Source organism: Pleuronectes platessa, chromosome 7 (genome assembly GCF_947347685.1).
Source record: "Pleuronectes platessa chromosome 7, fPlePla1.1, whole genome shotgun sequence".
In the NCBI taxonomy this organism is placed as follows: domain Eukaryota; kingdom Metazoa; phylum Chordata; class Actinopteri; order Pleuronectiformes; family Pleuronectidae; genus Pleuronectes; species Pleuronectes platessa.
The window spans coordinates 29507107-29529181 of record NC_070632.1 but is presented as its reverse complement, the minus strand read 5'-3'; the positions used below and the strand labels follow the sequence as shown (position 1 = coordinate 29529181).

Sequence of the window (22075 nt, the reverse complement as noted above, 5' to 3'; positions counted from 1 at the left end):
TTTGTTATTTTAACTTGAAGAGGCCGCGCACAGGAACTCGCTCGCCGGTCGAGCATCACAGACTTTCTTTCCAAATCCACAGCGGCGTTACCGCTGTTCATCCCCTGCAGAAGCGCGAGATTCATTCCGCTGAGGAGCACGAGCTCCACATCCCTGAAGAAGAAGGACGACGCTCATCCCATCGAAGCAGCACGAGCAAATCCGCTGTTTGTCCGGTCCAGCGGCCGAAGACCGCTTGAGAGACCACGTGATTCACTGGCCCGACGCGCACGCACACCGCGAGGGTGGTACAGTAAGAGGCTTTATTGTCTGGGCAGATGTTAATCTAATACGTAGCGTATTGTTTTAATACTTTAATGTATTTGTTTTGTATGAGACCGCCGAGTCTCTAATGTTTAGCGGCGACTCGCCACTTCCGGTTTCCGGTTACGGCCTTGTGCCACAGTTTTTAAGCGCCGTGAGCAGCGTCTCCAGCTCATTGTGACCGTTTGAACAACTTTAAAGAGACTTTACCGGTCAAAACCCTCAGCACACAACGCCACTTGGATGCTGAGTGGTAAAGCAAATGTAATTTGTCTCTGACGGTGCTTTTAAGAGCTTTGCTCTCTCCTTGTATGCTCTCTCTCTCTCTCTCTCCTTCTAAACCGACCTATACACACACATCTGATCTGTATTTAGAATACAGTTCATGTAACATAGTTAAATCTATATTCAGAGAGGCTGGACACATCTGGAAGCCATGCGGCCGAACGCCAAAGCAGAGACAAAGAATTCTCTTTGTCTGAAAATCCCTTGGTGTAATTCATGTGACGACCACCAGTGTGAGCTCCGGCCACATGGTGTCATTAACATAGACTCCATTTTGAATAACGCAAGTTAAACCACCATTTTGAGTCTATTATTGCCACGCCTCCTCTCTCCCTCTCCTCCCATTCTGGCTCTAAATTCATAACGGCTCCGCCATCTTGTTTTGTAGTCAATCCGCCATTTTGAGAGTTTTTAGGCCTTGATTCCACGAATCATGATCGGCCGCCATCTTAGATGTGACGTCACCAAGTGACTGCGTCATCGCCACGCCCCCCCTTCTTTTTCTCTCTCTCTCTCGCTCTCTCACACACCCACACACACACACCCACACACACACACACAGACACACCCACACAGACACACATTGATAGACACAGACAGATACACACACAGATACACATAGATGAATACATGTGTTTTTCTAAATTGTGATAAGCGGCTGCTGTTGTTATCTTTGAAATATGGGAGTTTGTTAAAATGATGAATCATTAAATAACACTAACTTTATTTCACATGCATACACATAGACACACACACACACAGAGAGACACTTTGACACAGACACACACACATACACATAGACAGACATACATAGGTAGACCGCCGGTTTTACATGTATTTTCTGAATTGTGATAAGTGCTGCTGCTGTTGTTATCTTTGAAATATGGGAGTTTGTTAAAATGATGAATCATTAAATAACACTAACTTTATTTCACATGCATACACATAGACACACACACAGAGAGACACTTTGACACAGACACACAGACACACACCGAGACAGACATACGTAGGTAGACCGCCGGTTTTACATGTATTTTCTGAATTGTGATAAGTGCTGCTGCTGTGTTTATCTTTGAAATATCGGAGCTTGTTAAAATGATGAATCATTGAATAACATTAACTTTATTTCCCCTTTTTAATAAATGCTTTTGTAATTAAAGTATCTGTAGTCTGTGATTATTTGTGCATATGTATGTGATTGCAGCTGGATTACGATTGCCTGTGCTCGAACTTAGTAGCCTTCACTGTTAATTAAATAATTATTAATATTAAATATTGAGATTATTGATTTGACATTTATCATTATGAGACTGATATTTATAGATTGTATCGTTGGTCCCTGTAACCAGGGTGGTGCCCCGCGACAATAAGCAATGATTACAGATTTGTATTATTCTTGATTGATAATTTTATTGTTTTCATTAATTATTTTAACTATTATTAATGGATAACCGTATCATTTCTAATTAAATGTGTTACATTTCTTAATTAATAGCTTTATCATTTTTGATTATTTTTAAGAAATAATTGTTATTTTAATAATCATATTTCATGATTATTAATAATTAGCCAACGTCAATTCTACTCCTACTATTGCACAACAGCATTTTTGATATACTGTAAAGTGCCTACAAGTGTCCCATATACATATATATTTTTTTTACATAATACAAAGAAAGAGACATTTGTAGGGATTTTTCAGCACTCAGGGTGGGGCTTTAGAGTGGGTCCCCGGGCTTGGATGGTGCTGGAGAATTTTTTCTACCATGTATTATATTTTACCCTAGCAAAACATGTTGGAGGATGTGCGCTGCAGGATGTGCGCCCAACAGGATGTCATTGCACAGTTTTTTTATAAAGTTGATTTAAATATTTTTTTTTAATTTTAAATATTTTTTTTATTTATGTTAGCAGCAGGATGTGCGCCGCAGGATTTGCCCTGCAGGATGGGCGCCACAGCATGGGCTCCCCACAGGATTTGCGCACTACAGGATGTGCGCGCACAGTTTTTTTATTAATTTGATTTAATTATTATTAATATATATTTTTTAATATTATTATTATTTATGTTTGCCGCAGGATGTGCCCCACAGGATGTGCGCGCACAGTTTTTTTGTTAATTTGATTTAATTTTTTTTTTTTTAATAATTTTTTTATATTATTATTATTTATGTGCAATGCAGGATGTGCGCCACAGGATGTGCGCCCAACAGGATGTGAACCCCACAGGATGTGTTTGCACAGTTTTTTTATTAATTTGAAATATTTTTTTTATTTATGTGAGCAGCAGAATGTGTACCGCAGGATGTGCGCGCACACTTTTTTTATTAATTTAATTTAAATATATTTTTTTGTAAAAATGTTTTAATATTATTTTTATTTATGTGCGCAGCAGGATGTGCGCGCACAGTTTTTTTATTAATTTGATTTAAATATATTTTTTTGTAAAAATGTTTTAATATTATTTTTATTTATGTGCGCAGCAGGATGTGCGCTGGTGGATGTGCGCCCCACAGAATTTGCGCCCCAAAGAATGTGAGAGCACAGTTTTTTTATTAATTTGATTTAAATATTTTTTTTTGAAAAAAATGTTTTAATATTATTTTTATTTATGTGCGCAGCAGGATGTGCGCCCCACATAATTTGCGCCCCACAGGATGTGCAAGCACAGTTTTTTTATTAATTTGATTTAAAAAAAACAACTTGTAAATTTGTTTCAATATTATTTTTATTTATGTGCGCAGCAGGATGTGTGCCGCAGGATGTGCGCCACACAGAATTTGCGCCCCACAGGATGTGCAAGCACAGTTTTTTTATTAATTTGATTTAAAAAAAAAAAATTGTAATTTGTTTTTAATATTATTTTAATTTATATGCGCAGGAGGATGTGCGCTGCAGGATGTGCGCCCCACAGGATGTGCAAGCACAGTTTTTTTATTAATTGTTTTAAATATTTTTTTTTGTAAAGATGTTTTAATATTATTTTTATCTATGTGCGCAGCAGGATGTGCACCGCAGTCTGTGCGCCCCACAGAATTTGCGCCCCACAGGATGTGCAAGCAAGGTTTTTTATTAGTTATATTTAAATATTTTTTTTTGTAAAAATGTTTTAATATTATTTTTATTTATGTGCGCAGCAGGATGTGCGCCGCAGGATGTGCGCCCCACAGAATTTGCGCCCCACAGGATGTGCAAGCACAGTTTTTTTATTTATTTTATTTAAATATATTTTTTTGTAAAAATGTTTTAATATTATTTTTATTCATTTGCGCAGCAGGATGTGCGCCGCATGATGTGCGCCCCACAGGATGTGCAAGCACAGTTTTTTTATTAATTTGATTTAAAAAAAAAAACTTGTAAATTTGTTTCAATATTATTTTTTTTTATGTGCGCAGCAGGATGTGTGCCGCAGGATGTGCGCCCCAGAGGATGTGCAAGCCCAGTTTTTTTATTAATTTGATTTAAATATTTTTTTTTGTAAAAATGTTTTAATATTATTTTTATTCATGTACGCAGCAGGATGTGCGCCGCATGATGTGCGCCCCACATAATTTGCGCCCCACAGGATGTGCAAGCACAGTTTTTTTATTAATTTGATTTAAAAAAAAAAACTTGTAAATTTGTTTCAATATTATTTTTATTTATGTGCGCAGCAGGATGTGTGCCGCAGGATGTGCGCCCCACAGGATGTGCAAGCACAGTTTTTTTATTAATTTGATTTAAAAAAAAAAAATTGTAATTTGTTTTTAATATTATTTTAATTCATATGCGCAGGAGGTTGTGCGCTGCAGGATGTGCGTCCCACAGGATGTGCAAGCACAGTTTTTTTATTAATTTTATTTAAATATTTTTTTTTGTAAAAATGTTTTAATATTATTTTTATTTATGTGCGCAGCAGGATGTGCGCCCCAAAGAAATTTGCGCCCCACAGGATGTGCAAGCACAGTTTTTTATTATTTGATTTAAATATTTTTTTTTGTAAAAATGTTTTAATATTATTTTTATTCATGTGCGCAGCAGGAAGTGCGCCGCAGGATGTGCAAGGACAGTTTTTTTGTTAATTTGATTTAAAAAAAAAAATTGTAAATTGTTTTTAATATTATTTTTATTAATGTGTGCAGCTCGATGTGCGTCGCAGGATGTGCGCCCCACAGAATTTGCGCCCCACAGGATGTGCAAGCACAGTTTTTTTATTAATTTGATTTAAATATTTTTTTTTGTAAAAATGTTTTAATATTATTTTTATTCATGTGCGCAGCAGGATGTGCGCCCCACAGAATTTGCTTCCCACAGGATGTGCAAGCACAGTTTTTTTATTAATTTGATTTAAATATTTTTTTTTGTAAAAATGTTTTAATATTATTTTTATTTATGTGCGCCGCAGGATGTGCGCCCCACAGAATTTGCGCCCTACAGGATGAGCAAGCATAGTTTTTTTATTAATTGTTTTAAATATTTTTTTTTGTAAAGATGTTTTAATATTATTTTTATCTATGTGCGCAGCAGGATGTGCGCCGCAGTCTGTGCGCCCCACAGGATGTGCAACCACAGTTTTTTTATTAATTTGATTTAAAAAAAAAAAATTGGAATTTGTTTTTAATATTATTTTAATTTATATGCGCAGGAGGTTGTGCGCTGCAGGATGTGCGTCCCACAGGATGTGCAAGCACAGTTTTTTATTATTTGATTTAAATATTTTTTTTTGTAAAAATGTTTTAATATTATTTTTATTCATGTGCGCAGCAGGAAGTGCGCCGCAGGATGTGCAAGGACAGTTTTTTTGTTAATTTGATTTAAAAAAAAAAATTGTAACTTGTTTTTAATATTATTTTTATTAATGTGTGCAGCTCGATGTGCGTCGCAGGATGTGCGCCCCACAGAATTTGCGCCCCACAAGATGTGCAAGGACAGTTTTTTTATTAATTGTTTTAAATATTTTTTTTTGTAAAGATGTTTTAATATTATTTTTATCTATGTGCGCAGCAGGATGTGCACCGCAGTCTGTGCGCCCCACAGAATTTGCGCCCCACAGGATGTGCAACCACAGTTTTTTTATTAATTTGATTTAAAAAAAAAGAATTGTAAATTTTTTTTAATTTTATTTTTATTTATTTGCGCAGCAGGATGTGCGCTGCAGGATGTGCGCCCCACATAATTTGCGCCCCACAGGATGTGCAAGCAAGGTTTTTTATTAGTTATATTTAAATATTTTTTTTTGTAAAAATGTTTTAATATTATTTTTATTTATGTGCGCAGCAGGATGTGCGCCCCACAGAATTTGTGCCCCACAGGATGTGCAAGCACAGTTTTTTTATTAATTTGATTTAAATATTTTTTTTTGTAAAAATGTTTTAATATTATTTTTATTCATGTGCGCAGCAGGATGTGCGCCGCAGGATGTGCGCCCCACAGAATTTGCACCCCACAGGATGTGCAAGGACAGTTTTTTTCTCTCATCTCATCTCATCGTCAACCGCTTATCCGGGGTCGGGTCGCGGGGGGAGCAGCTCAAGCAGGGGGCCCCAGACTTCCCTTTCCCGGGCCACATTGACCAGCTCTGACGGGGGGATCCCGAGGCGTTCCCAGGCCAGTGTTGAGATATAATCTCTCCACCTAGTCCTGGGTCTTCCCCGAGGTCTCCTCCCCACTGGACGTGCCTGAAACACCTCCCAAGGGAGGCGCCCAGTGGGCATCCTTACCAGATGCCCGAACCACCTCAGCTGACTCCTTTCTAAGTAAAGGAGCAGCGGCTCTAATCCGAGTCCCTCACGGATGACTGAGCTTCTCACCCTATCCCTAAGGGAGACGCCAGCCACCCTTCTGAGAAAACTCATCTGGGCCGCTTGTACCCGCGATCTCGTCCTTTCGGTCATCACCCAGCCCTCATGACCATAGGTGAGGATAGGAACGAAGATCGACCGGTAGATCGAGATCTTTGCCTTGCGGCTCAGCTCTCTTTTCGTTACAACGGTGCGGTAAAGCGAACGCAATACCGCCCCCGCTGCTCCGATTCTCCGGCCAATCTCACGCTCCATAGTACCCTCACTCGCGAACAAGACCCCGAGGTACTTGAACTCCTTCACTTGGGCTAAGGACTCATTTCCTACCCGGAGTAAGCAATCCATCGGTTTCCTGCTAAGAGTCATGGCCTCAGATTTAGCGGTGCTGATCCTCATCCCAGCCGCTTCACACTCGGCCGCCAGCCGATCCAGTGAGTGCTGAAGGTCACAAGCCGATGATCCAATGAGGACCACATCATCCGCAAAAAGCAGTGACGAGATCCTCAGACCACCGAACTGCAACCCCTCCCCACCACGACTACGCCTCGATATCCTGTCCATGTATATCACAAACAGGATTGGTGACAAGGCGCAGCCCTGGCGGAGACCAGCACCCACTGAGAAAGAAACTGACTGGCTGCCGAGGACCCGAACACAGCTCTCGCTTTGGGAGTACAGAGATTGGATGGCCCTGAGGAGAGACCCCCTTACCCCATACTCCCGCAGCACCTCCCACAGTTTCTCCCGGGGGACCCGGTCATACGCCTTCTCCAGATCCACAAAACACAAGTGGACCGGATGGGCATACTCCCAGGCCCCCTCCAGGATCCTTGCGAGAGTGAAGAGCTGGTCCGTAGTTCCACGTCCGGGGCGAAAACCGCATTGTTCCTCTTCAATCTGAGGTTCGACGATCGGCCGAACCCTCCTTTCCAGCACCTTGGAGTAGACTTTACCAGGGAGGCTGAGAAGTGTGATACCCCGATAATTGGTACACACTCTCTGGTCCCCATTTTTGAACAGGGGAACCACCACCCCGGTTTGCCACTCCTTTGGCACTGTACCCGACTCCCACGCGATGTTGAATAGGCGTGTCAACCATGACAGCCCCTCAACACCCAGAGCCTTTAGCATTTCTGGCTGCATCTCATCAATCCCTGGGGCTTTGCCACTGCGGAGATGTTTGACTACCTCAGTGACCTCCACCAGGGAAATTGACGACGAAACACCATCAACCTCGAGCTCTGCCTCCAACATAGAGGGCGTGTTATTCGGATTCAGGAGTTCCTCAAAGTGTTCCTTCCAACGTCCGACGACCTCCTCAGTTGAGGTCAACAGAGTCCCATCCTTACTGTACACAGCTTGGATGGTTCCCCGTTTCCCCCTCCTGAGGTGCCGGATAGTCTTCCAGAAACACTTTGGTGCCGACCGAAAGTCCTTCTCCATGACCTCTCCGAACTTCTCCCACACCCGCTGCTTAGCCTCCGACACGGCAGCAGCTGCAGCCCTTCGGGCCTGTCGGTACCCTGCAACCGAGTCAGGAGTCCTCCAGGATATCATATCCCGGAAGGCCTCCTTCTTCAATCGGACGGCTTCCCTGACCACCGGTGTCCACCACGGTGTTGTGCAATAGTAGGAGTAGAATTGACGTTGGCTAATTATTAATAATCATGAAATATGATTATTAAAATAACAATTATTTCTTAAAAATAATCAAAAATGATAAAGCTATTAATTAAGAAATGTAACACATTTAATTAGAAATGATACGGTTATCCATTAATAATAGTTAAAATAATTAATGAAAACAATAAAATTATCAATTAAGAATAATACAAATCTGTAATCATTGCTTATTGTTGCGGGGCACCACCCTGGTTACAGGGACCAACGATACAATCTATAAATATCAGTCTCATAATGATAAATGTCAAATCAATAATCTCAATATTTAATATTAATAATTATTTAATTAACAGTGAAGGCTACTAAGTTCGAGCACAGGCAATCATAATCCAGCTGCAATCACATACATATGCACAAATAATCACAGACTACAGATACTTTAATTACAAAAGCATTTATTAAAAAGGGGAAATAAAGTTAATGTTATTCAATGATTCATCATTTTAACAAACTCCCATATTTCAAAGATAACAACAGCAGCAGCACTTATCACAATTCAGAAAATACATGTAAAACCGGCGGTCTACCTATGTATGTCTGTCTATGTGTATGTGTGTGTGTCTGTGTCAAAGTGTCTCTCTGTGTGTGTGTGTATGTCTATGTGTATGCATGTGAAATAAAGTTAGTGTTATTTAATGATTCATCATTTTAACAAACTCCCATATTTCAAAGATAACAACAGCAGCCGCTTATCACAATTTAGAAAAACACATGTATTCATCTATGTGTATCTGTGTGTGTATCTGTCTGTGTCTATCAATGTGTGTCTGTGTGGGTGTGTGTGTGTGTGTGTGTGGGTGTGTGAGAGAGCGAGAGAGAGAGAGAAAAAGAAGGGGGCGTGGCGATGACGCAGTCACTTGGTGACGTCACATCTAAGATGGCGGCCGATCATGATTCGTGGAATCAAGGCCTAAAAACTCTCAAAATGGCGGATTGACTACAAAACAAGATGGCGGAGCCGTTATGAATTTAGAGCCAGAATGGGAGGAGAGGGAGAGAGGAGGTGTGGCAATAATAGATTCAAAATGGTTGTTTAACTTGCGTTATCCAAAATGGAGTCTATGTTAATGACACCATGTGGCCGGAGCTCACACTGGTGGTCGTCACATGAATTACACAAAGGGATTTTCAGACAAAGAGAATTCTTTGTCTCTGCTTTGGCGTTCGGCCGCATGGCTTCCAGATGTGTCCAGCCTCTCTGAATATAGATTTAACTATGTTACATGAACTGTATTCTAAATACAGATCGGATGTATGTATAGGTCGGTTTAGAAGGAGAGAGAGAGAGAGAGCATACAAGGAGAGAGCAAAGCTCTTAAAAGCACCGTCAGAGACAAGTTACATTTACTTTACCACTCAGCACCCAAGTGGCGTTGTGTGCTGAGGTTTGACCGGTAAAGTCTCTTTAAAGTTGTTCAAACGGTCACAATGAGCTGGAGACGCTGCTCACGGCGCTTAAAAACTGTGGCACAAGGCCGTAACCGGAAACCGGAAGTGGCGAATCGCCGCTAAACATTAGAGACTCGGCGGTCTCATACAAAACAAATACGTTCAAGTATTAAAACAATACGCTACGTATTAGATTAACATCTGCCCAGACAATAAAGCCTCTTACTGTGACCTTCGCGGTGTTGCTTGCGCGTGGCGCGCGGATTTTCCAGAAGTCCAGTGAATGTCTCGTTAAACCCCAGGATGCGTGCGAACGGGCGGATTCCTGGAAAACAAAATCAGTGTCCTGGCCTCTTAAGCGGTGCTCCGGTGGGCCTCGTGGTTGCAACGGAGATCAGCGCTGGGCCGAATCGAGCGAACTTCTCTTGCTCTTGGAATGGAATTCAGCTTCGTCTCTTCTGCAGGGATGAACAGCGGTAACGCCGCTGTGGATTTGGAAAGAAAGTCTGTGATGCTCGACCGGCGAGCGAGTTCCTGTGCGCGGCCTCTTCAAGTTAAAATAACAAAAGTCCTTTTGAAAATAAAAACGTCGACTGAATAAAGAAATAAAAGAAATGAAATAAAATAACTCTGGTTGCCCCCTTTAGCCACTAAATCAGCTGGGAGGCCCCGAAGGGGGCCTGGTGTTGTCTTCAGAGCAGGGTAAAATGGCAGCGATGTTTGGGGTCTCAGTGGTTTTGTTCTACCTGAGAGGTCCTCCTCCTTGAGGAGTTGGTCATAGGATGGTGCTGGCTTTAAGCCAATTGAGTGTCAGAAATGGATCTGAGTGGGCGGGGCTTGGAAATCAGCGGGGTTCCAAGGCAAACCCCAGGACATTTTTCCACCACCAGGGGGAGATTCTTGAGCCTGCAGGAGGATGTTTTCCCGCCCAAAGTTTAACAACCCTTTGTTCCTCTCGGCTCCAGTGTCTGGTGGCACCCCGCTGGGCTCTGGCCCAACAACGGTGTCCGAGGGTTACCGCCCCTTGAGGAACCTAAGACCCTGAGGCCACAGCTAGCCGCCGCAGCTTCAGCAATGGAGGCTTTGAACACCGCCCACTCCGGCTCAATGTCCCCAACCTCCACAGGAATGCCAGAAAAACTCCGCCGGAGGTGTGAGTTGAAGATACCTAGGACGGGGGCCTCCTCCAGACGTTCCCAGTTCACCCGCACTACTCGTTTGGGCTTACCAGGTCTATCCGGAAATTTCCCCCATTCCCTGAACCAACTCACAACCAGATGGTGGTCGGTTGACAGTTCCGCCCCTCTCTTTTCAGTTTTTTTATTAATTTGATTTAAATATTTTTTTTGTAAAAATGTTTTAATATTATTTTTATTTATGTGCGCAGCAGGATGTGCGCCGCAGGATGTGCTCCCCACAGAATTTGCGCCCCACAGGATGTGCAAGCACAGTTTTTTTATTAATTTGATTTAAAAAAAAAAATTGTAATTTGTTTTTAATATTATTTTTATTTATGTGCGCAGCAGGATGTGCGCCCCACAGAATTTGCGCCCCACAGGATGTGCAAGCACAGTTTTTTTATTAATTTGATTTAAATATTTTTTTTGTAAAAATGTTTTAATATTATTTTTATTTATGTGCGCAGCAGGATGTGCGCCGCAGGATGTGCTCCCCACAGAATTTGCGCCCCACAGGATGTGCAAGCACAGTTTTTTTATTAATTTGATTTAAAAAAAAAAACTGTAATTTGTTTTTAATATTATTTTTATTTATGTGCGCAGCAGGATGTGCGCCGCAGGATTTGCGGCCCACAGAATTTGCGCCCCACAGAATGTGCAAGCACAGTTTTTTTATTAATTTGATTTAAATATTTTTTTTTGTAAAAATGTTTTAATATTATTTTTATTCATGTGCGCAGCAGGATTTGCGCCGCAGGATGAGCGCCCCACAGAATTTGCGCCCCACAGGATGTGCAAGCACAGTTTTTTTATTAATTTGATTTAAATATTTTTTTTGTAAAAATGTTTTAATATTATTTTTATTTATGTGCGCAGCAGGATGTGCGCTGGTGGATGTGTGCCCCACATAATTTGCGCCCCACAGGATGTGCAAGCACAGTTTTTTTATTAAGTTGATTTAAAAAAAAATTTTTGTAAAAATGTTTTAATATTATTTTGATTCATGTGCGCAGCAGGATGTGCGCCGCAGGATGTGCGCCCCACAGATTTTGCGCCCCACAGAATGTGCAAGCACAGTTTTTTTATTAATTTGATTTAAATATTTTTCTTGGAAAAAAATGTTTTAATATTATTTTTACTTATGTGCGCAGCAGGATGTGTGCTGCAGGATGTGCGCCCCACAGAATTTGCGCCCCACAGGATGTGCAAGCACAGTTTTTTTATTAATTTGATTTTAATATATTTTTTTGTAAAAATGTTTTAATAATATTTTTATTTATGTGCACAGCAGGATGTGCACCCCACAGAATTTGCGCCCCACAGGATGTGCAGGCACGGTTTTTTTATTAATTTGATTTTAAAAAAAAATTGTAATTTATTTTTAATATTATTTTTATTTATGTGCACAGCAGGATGTGCGCTGCAGGATGTGCGCCCCACATAATTTGCGCCCCACAGGATGTGCAAGGACAGTTTTTTTATTAATGTGATTTAAATATTTTTTTTTGTAAAAATGTTTTAATATTATTTTTATTTATGTGCGCAGCTGGATGTGCGCCGCAGGATGTGCGCCCCACAGAATTTGCGCCCCACAGGATATGCAAGCACAGTTTTTTTATTAATTTGATTGAAATATTTTTTTTTGTAAAATTTTTTAAATATTATTTTTATTTGTGTGCGCAGCAGGATGTGCGCCCCACAGAATTTGCGCCCCACAGGATGTGAAAGCACAGGTTTTTATTAATTTGATTTAAATATTTTTTTTTGTAAAAATGTTTTAATATTATTTTTATTTATGTGCGCTGCAGGATGTGCGCCGCAGGATGTGCGCCCCACAGAATTTGCGCCCCAAAGGATGTGCAAGCACAGTTTTTTTATTAATTTGATTTAAAAAAAAAAAATTGTAAGTTGTTTTTAATATTATTTTTATTAATGTGCGCAGCTGGATGTGCGCCGCAGGATTTGAGCCCTACATAATTTGCGCCCCACAGGATGTGCAAGGACAGTTTTTTTATTAATTTGATTTAAATATTTTTTTTTGTAAAAATGTTTTAACATTATTTTTATTTATGTGCGCAGCAGGATGTGCGCCGCAGGATGTGCGCCCCACATAATTTACTTGGGACACTTGTAGGCACTTTACATAATAGAAAGAATGCCTAGAAATGTCCCAAATGTTTTGTTAGGGAAAAATACAGTACATGGGAGAACAAATTCTCAACCACCAGCCAAGCCTGGGGAGCCACTCTAAAGCCCAACCCTGAGTTCTGAAAAAATGCCTAGAAATTTCTCACTCTTTGTTTTAGGTAAAAAAATACATGGGACACTTGTAGGCACTTTACAGTATAGCAAAAATGCCTAGAAATGTCCCACACGTTTTGGTAGGGAAAAAATGAAATACATGGGCGAAAAAATTCTCCAGCACCAGCCAAGCCTGGGGAGCCACTCTAAAGCCCAACCCTGAGTTTTAAAAAATGCCTAGAAATGTCTCATTCTTAGTGTTACTTAAAAAAAATGACATGGGACACTTGTAGGCACGTTACATTATAGCAAGAATGCCTAGAAATGTCCCAAATGTTTTGTTAGGGAAAAATACAATACATGGTAGAAAAAATTCTCCAGCACCATCCAAGCCCGGGGACCCATTCTAAACCCCCACCCTGAGTGCTGAAAAATGCCTAGAAATTTCTCACTCTTTGTGTTAGGTAAAAAAATATATGGGACACTTGTAGGCACTTTACATTATAGCAAGAATACCTATAAATGTCCCAAATGTTTTGTTAGGGAAAAATACAATACATGCTAGAAAAAATTCTCCAGCACCAGCCAAGCCTGGGGAGCCACTCTAAAGCCCAACCCTGAGTGCTGAAAAATGCCTAAAAATGTCTCACTCTTTGTGTTAGGTAAAAAAATATATGGGACACTTGTAGGCACTTTACATTATAGCAAGAATGCCTAGAAATGTCCCAAATTTTTTGTTAGGGAAAAATACAATACATGGTAGAAAAAATTCTCCAGCACCAGCCAAGCCTGGGGAGCCACTCTAAAGCCCAACCCTGAGTGCTGAAAAATGCCTATAAATGTCTCAATCTTAGTGTTATTAAAAAAAATGACTTGGGACACTTGTAGGCACTTTCGTTATAGCAAGAATGCCTAGAAATGTCCCAAATGTTTTGTTAAGGAAAAATACAGTACATGGTAGAAAAAATTCTCCAGCACCATCAATGCCCGGGGACCCATTCTAAAGCCCCACCCTGAGTGCTGAAAAATGCCTAAAAATGTCTCACTCTTTGTGATAGGTAAAAAAATATATGGGACACTTGTAGGCACTTTACATTATAGCAAGAATGCCTATAAATGTCCCAAATGTTTTGTTAGGGAAAAATACAATACATGGTAGAAAAAATTCTCCAGCACCAGCCAAGCCTGGGGAGCCACTCTAAAGCCCAACCCTGAGTTCTGAAAAAATGCCTAGAAATTTCTCACTCTTTGTTTTAGGTAAAAAAATACATGGGACACTTGTAGGCACTTTACATTATAGGAAAAATGCCTAGAAATGTCCCACACGTTTTGGTAGGGAAAAAATGAAATACATGGGCGAAAAAATTCTCCAGCACCAGCCAAGCCTGGGGAGCCACTATAACGCCCAACCCTGAGTTTTAAAAAATGCCTATAAATGTCTCACTCTTAGAGTTTTAAAAAAAAATGACATGGGACAGTTGTAGGCACTTTACATTATAGCAAGAATGCCTATAAATTTCCCCAATGTTTTGTTAGAGAAAAATACAATACATGGTAGAAAAAATTCGCAAGCACCAGACAAGACTGGGGAGCCACTCTAAAGCCCAACCCTTAGTGCTGAAAAATGCCTTTAAATGTCTCACTCTTAGTGTTATTAAAAAATATGACTTGGGACACTTGTAGGCACTTTCGTTATAGCAAGAATGCCTAGAAATGTCCCAAATGTTTTGTTAAGGAAAAATACAGTACATGGTAGAACAAATTCTCAACCACCAGCAAAGCCTGGGGAGCCACTCTAAAGCCCAACCCTGAGTTCTGAAAAAATGTCTAGAAATTTCTCACTCTTTGTTTTAGGTAAAAAAATGACATGGGACACTTGTAGGCACGTTACATTATAGCAAGATTGCCTAGAAATGTCCCAAATGTTTTGTTAGGGAAAAATACAATACATGGTAGAAAAAATTCTCCAGCACCAGCCAAGCCTGGGGAGCCACTCTAAAGCCCAACCCTGAGTGCAGAAAAATGCCTAGAAATGTCTCACTCTTAGTGTTATTTAAAAAAAATGACATGGGACACTTGTAGGCACTTAACATTATATCAAGAATGCCTAGAAATGTCCCAAATGTTTTGTTAGGGAAAAATACAATACATGGTAGAAAAAATTCTCCAGCACCAGCCAAGCCTGGGGAGCCACTCTAAAGCCCAACGCTGAGTGCTGAAAAATGCCTATAAATGTATCACTCTTCGTGTTATTTAAAAAAAATGACATGGGACAGTTGTAGGCACTTTATATTATAGCAAGAATGCCTATAAATGTCCCAAATGTTTTTTTAGGGAAAAATACAATAAATGTAAGAAAAGATTCTCCGGTACCAGCCAAGCCTGGGGAGCCACTCTAAAGCCCAACCCTGACTGCCGAAAAATGCCTGGAAATGTCTCACTCTTAGTGTTATTAAATTAAATGACATAGGACACTTGTAGGCCCGTTACATTATAGCAAGAATGCCTAGAAATGTCCCACACATTTTGTTAGGGAAAAAATGAAATACATTGGAAAAAAAATTCTCCAGCACCAGCCAAGCCTGGGGAGCCACTCTAAAGCCCAACCCTGAGTGCTGAAAAATGCCTATAAATGTCTCACTCTTAGTGTTATAAAAAAAAATGACATGGGACAGTTGCAGGCACTGTACATTATAGCAAGAATGCCTAGAAATGTCCCAAATGTTTTGTTAGGGAAAAATACAGCACATGGGAGAACAAATTCTTAAGCACCAGCCAAGCCAGGGGAGCCACTCTAAAACCCAACCGTGAGTGCTGAAAAATGCCTATAAATGTCTCACTCTTAGTGTTATTAAATAAAATGACATGGGATACTTGTAGGGACTTTCGTTATAGCAAGAATGTCAAGAAATGTACCAAATGTTTTGTTAGGGAAAAATACAGTACATGGTAGAACATATTCTCAACCACCAGCCAAGCCTGGGGAGCCATTCTAAAGCCCACCCTGAGTGCTGAAAAATGCCTATAAATGTCTCACTCTTCGTGTTATTTAAAAAAAATGACTTGGGACACTTGTAGGCACTTTACATTATAGCAAGAATGCCTATAAATGTCCCAAATGTTTTGTTAGGGAAAAATACAATACATGGTAGAAAAAATTCTCCAGCACCATCCAAGCCCGGGGACCCATTCTAAAGCCCCACCCTGAGTGCTGAAAAATGCCTAGAAATTTCTCAATCTTTGTGTTAGGTAAAAAAATATATGGGACACTTGTAGGCACTTTACATAATAGAAAGAATGCCTAAAAATGTCCCACACGTTTTGGTAGGGAAAAAATGAAATACATGGGAGAAAAAATTCTCCAACACCAGCCAAGCCTGGGGAGCCACTCTAAAGCCCAACCCTGGGTTTTAAAAAATGCCTAGAAATGTCTCATTCTTAGTGTTACTTAAAAAAATGACATGGGACACTTTTAGGCACGTTACATTATAGCAAGAATGCCTAGAAATGTCAGAAAAGGTTTTGTTAGGGAAAAATACAGTACATGGGAGATCAAATTCTCAAACACCAGCCAAGCCTGGGGAGCCACTCTAAAGCCCAACCCTGAGTGCTGAAAAATGCCTAGAAATGTCTCACTCTTAGTGTTGTTTAAAAAAATGACATGGGACACTTGTAGGCACTTTACATAATAGAAAGAATGCCTAGAAATGTCCCAAATGTTTTGTTAGGGAAAAATACAATACATGGTAGAAAAAATTCTCCAGCACCAGCCAAGCCTGGGGAGCCACTCTAAAGCCCAACCCTGAGTGCTGAAAAATGCCTATAAATGTCTCACTCTTAGAATTTTAAAAAACATGACATGGGACAGTTGTAGGCACTTTACATTATAGCAAGAAGGCCTATAAATTTCCCCAATGTTTTGTTAGGGAAAAATACAATACATGGTCGAAAAAATTCTCCAGCACCAGCCAAGCCTGGGGAGCCACTCTGAAGCCCAACCCTGAGTGCTGAAAAATGCCTATAAATGTCTCACTCTTAGAGTTTTAAAAAAAAATGACATGGGACAGTTGTAGGCACTTTACATTATAGCAAGAATGCCTATAAATTTCCCCAATGTTTTGTCAGGGAAAAATACAATACATGGTAGAAAAAATTCGCAAGCACCAGCCAAGCCTGGGGAGCCACTCTAAAGCCCAACCCTGAGTGCTGAAAAATGCCTAGAAATGTCTCACTCTTAGTGTTGTTTAAAAAAATGACATGGGACACTTGTAGGCACTTTACATAATAGAAAGAATGCCTAGAAATGTCCCAAATGTTTTGTTAGGGAAAAATACAATACATGGTAGAAAAAATTCTCCAGCACCAGCCAAGCCTGGGGAGCCACTCTAAAGCCCAACCCTGAGTGCTGAAAAATGCCTATAAATGTCTCACTCTTAGAGTTTTAAAAAAAAATGACATGGGACAGTTGTAGGCACTTTACATTATAGCAAGAATGCCTATAAATTTCCCCAATGTTTTGTCAGGGAAAAATACAATACATGGTAGAACAAATTCTCAACCACCAGCAAAGCCTGGGGAGCCACTCTAAAGCCCAACCCTGAGTGCTGAAAAATGCCTGGAAATGTCTCACTCTTAGTTTTGTTAAAAAAAAAGGACATGGGACACTTGTAGGCACTTTACATTATAGCAAGAATGCCTAGAAATGTCCCACACGTTTTGTTAGGAAACAAATGAAATACATGGGAGAAAAAATTCTCCAGCACCAGCCAAGCCTGGGGAGCCACTCTAAAGCCCAACCCTGAGTGCAGAAAAATGCCTAGAAATGTCTCACTCTTAGTGTTATTTGTGTCGTGTTCGTTTCTCCCCCCTTACTTTGGTGCTCCCGGTCAAATTTGACCGGCCTGTTATAACTGCCCTTACATTAACACAAAAACCATTGATCGTCACCAAATTGTATTTAACTCCCTTTTAACCTGTAAACAATGTCTCAGACTACTGGTTACATGAATAACTGCAGTGAATAGACACAGAAATTGAAAGTTGTATTCCAAAATTAACATTCATTGTAGAAAAATCAAAACAGAGACCAAATTCACAGAACATCAGAACATCAACATGAACACATTGTGTGTGTGTGTGTGTGTGTGTGTGTGTGTGTGTGTGTGTGTGTGTGTGTGTGTGTGTGTGTGTGTGTGTGTGTGTGTGTGTGTGTGTGTGTGTGTGTGTGTGTGTGTGTTCAGACACAGGAGTGGCATTTTGCAATCAGGTCACAGTGTGTCTTGCAAACGTAGGCATCACATTTGAAACATGTAAGACTTGTCTTATTGTCTCTAGGGGCACATAGCTTGCATCTCTTCCGTTTCTGCCCCTGTTTTGGGGGGAGAGTGGCCAGGGCCGTGGCTGGGGCTTGCAGACTCCTCACCAGACTGCAAGAGGCTGGTGTGCGGGGAAGGTGCTGGCGCCGTTGAATTAGAGGAGTCACTAAAGCTTTCCCAAGCTCTGCCAGGAAGAGTCTCCTCTTGAAACATTTCCCCTGATTCCAGGCTGGGTCGATCGCTGTCCACACCACATATGCATTACATGCAGACACATCGAGGATGTTGTGGAACACAGCCACAGGCCAACGAGCTGTCATTCGCTTGCAGGTGTATGTACCAGTAAGCTGCAATGAAAGAAACAATAATGAATAGATTGGAAACAATATTGAACCTGTCTTACACAAAATGCAATGTTTTACATGAATACAAGTAAATCAAATGCATGACAGATGAAAATATACATTACCTTATCAAGGCAATCAACGCCTCCTTTGTTTCTGTTGTAGTCCAGGATGATCTGGGGCTTCCTGTGCTCTGCTTCGCTGACAGCGGCGTCTTTGTGTAGAGTGCTCATCAGGATGACATTTTTATTTTTCTTGGGCAAATATGACACAAGACTGTGTGTGTCAGTGAAAGCAAATTTGGATGAGAGTGCCTCTCTCCCTCTGGTCGACACCAGTGCAGGGGGAAGTTGAGGCTTGTTCTTCCTCACTGTCCCCACCATGGTGAGCTTTCTTTTCAGCAGCTCCTGACCAAGCCCATGTGATGTGAAAAAGTTATCACATGTGATGTTATGCCCCTTGAGACCGGCTGTCATGTCCAACACAACACGCATGCCTTGGTTTTTTTCTGGCCTTCCAGTAACAGGTTTCCCTGTGTAAACCTGCACATTCCAGGCGTAGCTGCTCCTGGCATCACATGCTGCCCAGATCTTGATCCCATACTTGCCTGGTTTGCTTGGGATGTACTGTTTGAATGGACAGCGACCTCTGAAAGGGACCAGGCGCTTGTCCACTGTCACCTCAGGGCCTGGATTGTACATCAGTGGTAGGCGCTCCACCCACCTGTCCCAAACGTTCCTGATGGCAGCCAGTTTGTCGTCTCGCCAGCGGAAAGGTCGTGTAGCTCTGTCATCAAATCTGATAATTCTTGAGAGGACATGAAACTGTTGCAGGGACATAGTTGACCGGAATATAGGCCTCCCTGACTCTGCATCCCACAGACTTTTTGTAGCCTCATTGTTGGACCGATGTACTCCTGCTAGAATCAACAGACCCATGTAGGCTTGGAGGTCTACCTGGTCCAAGGCCTTCCATGTGTCCGCAAACACACGCCCCCCCCTTCCAGGTTTGTCATCGCCAGTATAATTTCCACAATGGACTCTGGTAAAAAGAGTTGGAAGCTGGACTTGATGTCATCCACACGAGATGTTGCATACCGTGTTGGCCCTGGTGACATCCTAATGATATTTTCCCCTCTTGTTCTGCCTCCTCTGTCCTGGGGGGATGAATACCAGAGCAAGTTGCCATCCTTGGACTGGAATGTCACCTCAGGTGTGTCTTCCACAGGGGCCTCTTCCCCAGGTGCCTCTTCCTCAGGGGCCTCTTCCTCGCCATATGTTGACTGTTCGGTCTCATGATGGTCTGGATCAAAATCAGGATCGTTGTCTTCTATTTCTGAAACATCCTCCTCTATTTCTGGTTCAACTCCAATCCCGTCTTCATCAGTTTGAAAAAAAAGGTCAAGAGCCTCTCTGACAGAAAAACGTCTGATCGGGCGCCGACTCATTGTGTTCAGAGTAAAATAAGAGCAATGCACAAGCAAGCTATATATAGGGGATCTGTGAGAAGATATCATACGTTTTGTATCGAAAGTGTGGTTCACGTGGGGGGATGGACACATTAGCCCGGGAAAGAGCCAGGTTCCCATAACAAACACCTAATTGGTAACTTTGAAGTGTTACACGTTTAGTCTGGAAGGTGTGGTTCACGTAGGGGGACAGGCACATAAGCACGGGAAAGAGAGGACACATGGTCAGTCTGAAAGGGGTTCACGTGGGGTGGAGTGTGTGGTGTGTGTGCGTGCGTGTATGTGCGTGCGTGCGCGTGTGTGTGTGTGTGTAGGTGTGTGTGTGTGCGTGTAGGTGTGTTTGTGTGTGTGTGTGTGTGTGCGTGTAGGTGTGTTTGTGTGTGCGTGTGGTGGTGGTGGTGGATTTGTGGTTGTGTACTATCTGATGAATGAACACAATCTAGGGTCACCCATTCATTTCCTATGGCGGTCATTTTTGACCGGGAACACCACAGGTGTTACAAAGTTGACTAAACAACTCAAAATTCAATGAAAGTAGTGATCAGCAATTGTAAATGTTCAAATGCCTAGTGTGGAGGATATCATAAGCCCTTGAGACAATAAAATGTAAAACACAATATTTATGATTGATCGAAATGGAAATCGGTCAGATTTGACCCGAACACGACACAAAGGTTAAAAAAATGACATGGGACACTTGTGGGCACTTTACATTATAGCAAGAATACCTATAAATGTCCCAAATGTTTTGTTAGGGAAAAATACAATACATGGTAGAAAAAATTCGCAAGCACCAGCCAAGACAGGGGAGCCACTCTAAAGCCAAACCCTTAGTGCTGAAAAATGCCTATAAATGTCTCACTCTTAGTGTTATTAAAAAAAAATGACATGGGACACTTGTAGGCACTTTCGTTATAGCAAGAATGCCTAGAAATGTCCCAATTGTTTTGTTAAGGAAAAATACAGTACATGGTAGAACAAATTCTCAACCACCAGCCAAGCCTGGGGAGCCACTCTAAAGCCCAACCCTGAGTGCCGAAAAATGCCTAGAAATGTCTCACTCTTAGTGTTATTTAAAAAAATGACATGGGACACTTGTAGGCACTTAACATTATATCAAGAATGCCTAGAAATGTCCCAAATGTTTTGTTAGGGAAAAATACAATACATGGTAGAAAAAAATCTCCAGCACCAGCCAAGCCTGGGGAGCCACTCTAAAGCCCAACCCTGAGTGCTGAAAAATGCCTATAAATGTATCACTCTTCGTGTTATTTAAAAAAAATGACATGGGACACTTGTAGGCTCTTTACATTATAGCAAGAATGCCTATAAATGTCCCAAATGTTTTTTTAGGGAAAAATACAATAAATGTAAGAAAAAATTCTCCGGCACCAGCCAAGCCTGGGGAGCCACTCTAAAGCCCAACCCTGAATGCCGAAAAATGCCTGGAAATGTCTCACTCTTAGTGTTATTAAATTAAATGACATGGGACACTTGTAGGCACTTTACATTATTGCAAGAATGCCTAGAAATGTCCCAAATCATTTGTTAGGGAAAAATACAGTATATGGCAGAACAAATTCTCAACCACCAGCCAAGCCTGGGTAGCCACTCTAAAGCCCAACCCTGAGTTCTGAAAAAATGCCTAGAAATGTCTCACTCTTTGTTTTAGGTAAAACAATACATGGGACACTTGTAGGCACTTAACATTATAGCAAAAATGCATAGAAATGTCCCACACATTTTGTTAGGGAAAAAATGAAATACATTGGAGAAAAAATTCTCCAGCACCAGCCAAGCCTGGGGAGCCACTCTAAAGCCCAACCCTGAGTGCTGAAAAATGCCTATAAAGGTATCACTCTTCGTGTTATTTTAAAAAAATGACATGGGACACTTGTAGGCAATTTACATTATAGCAAGAATGCCTATAAATGTCCCAAATGTTTTGTTAGGGAAAAATACAATACATGGTAGAAAAAATTCTCCAGCACCAGCCAAGCCTGGGGAGCCACTCTAAAGCCCAACCCTGAGTGCTGAAAAATGCCTATAAATGTCTCACTCTTAGAGTTTAAAAAAAAAATGACAT

At 41.1% G+C, this 22075-nt stretch overlaps 1 pseudogene; it reads right to left on the bottom strand.

Annotated features, from left to right (window-relative positions):
* Positions 1 to 18043: 18043 nt before the first annotated feature.
* Positions 18044 to 20240, bottom strand: LOC128444770 (piggyBac transposable element-derived protein 4-like; annotated as a pseudogene).
* Positions 20241 to 22075: the final 1835 nt, after the last annotated feature.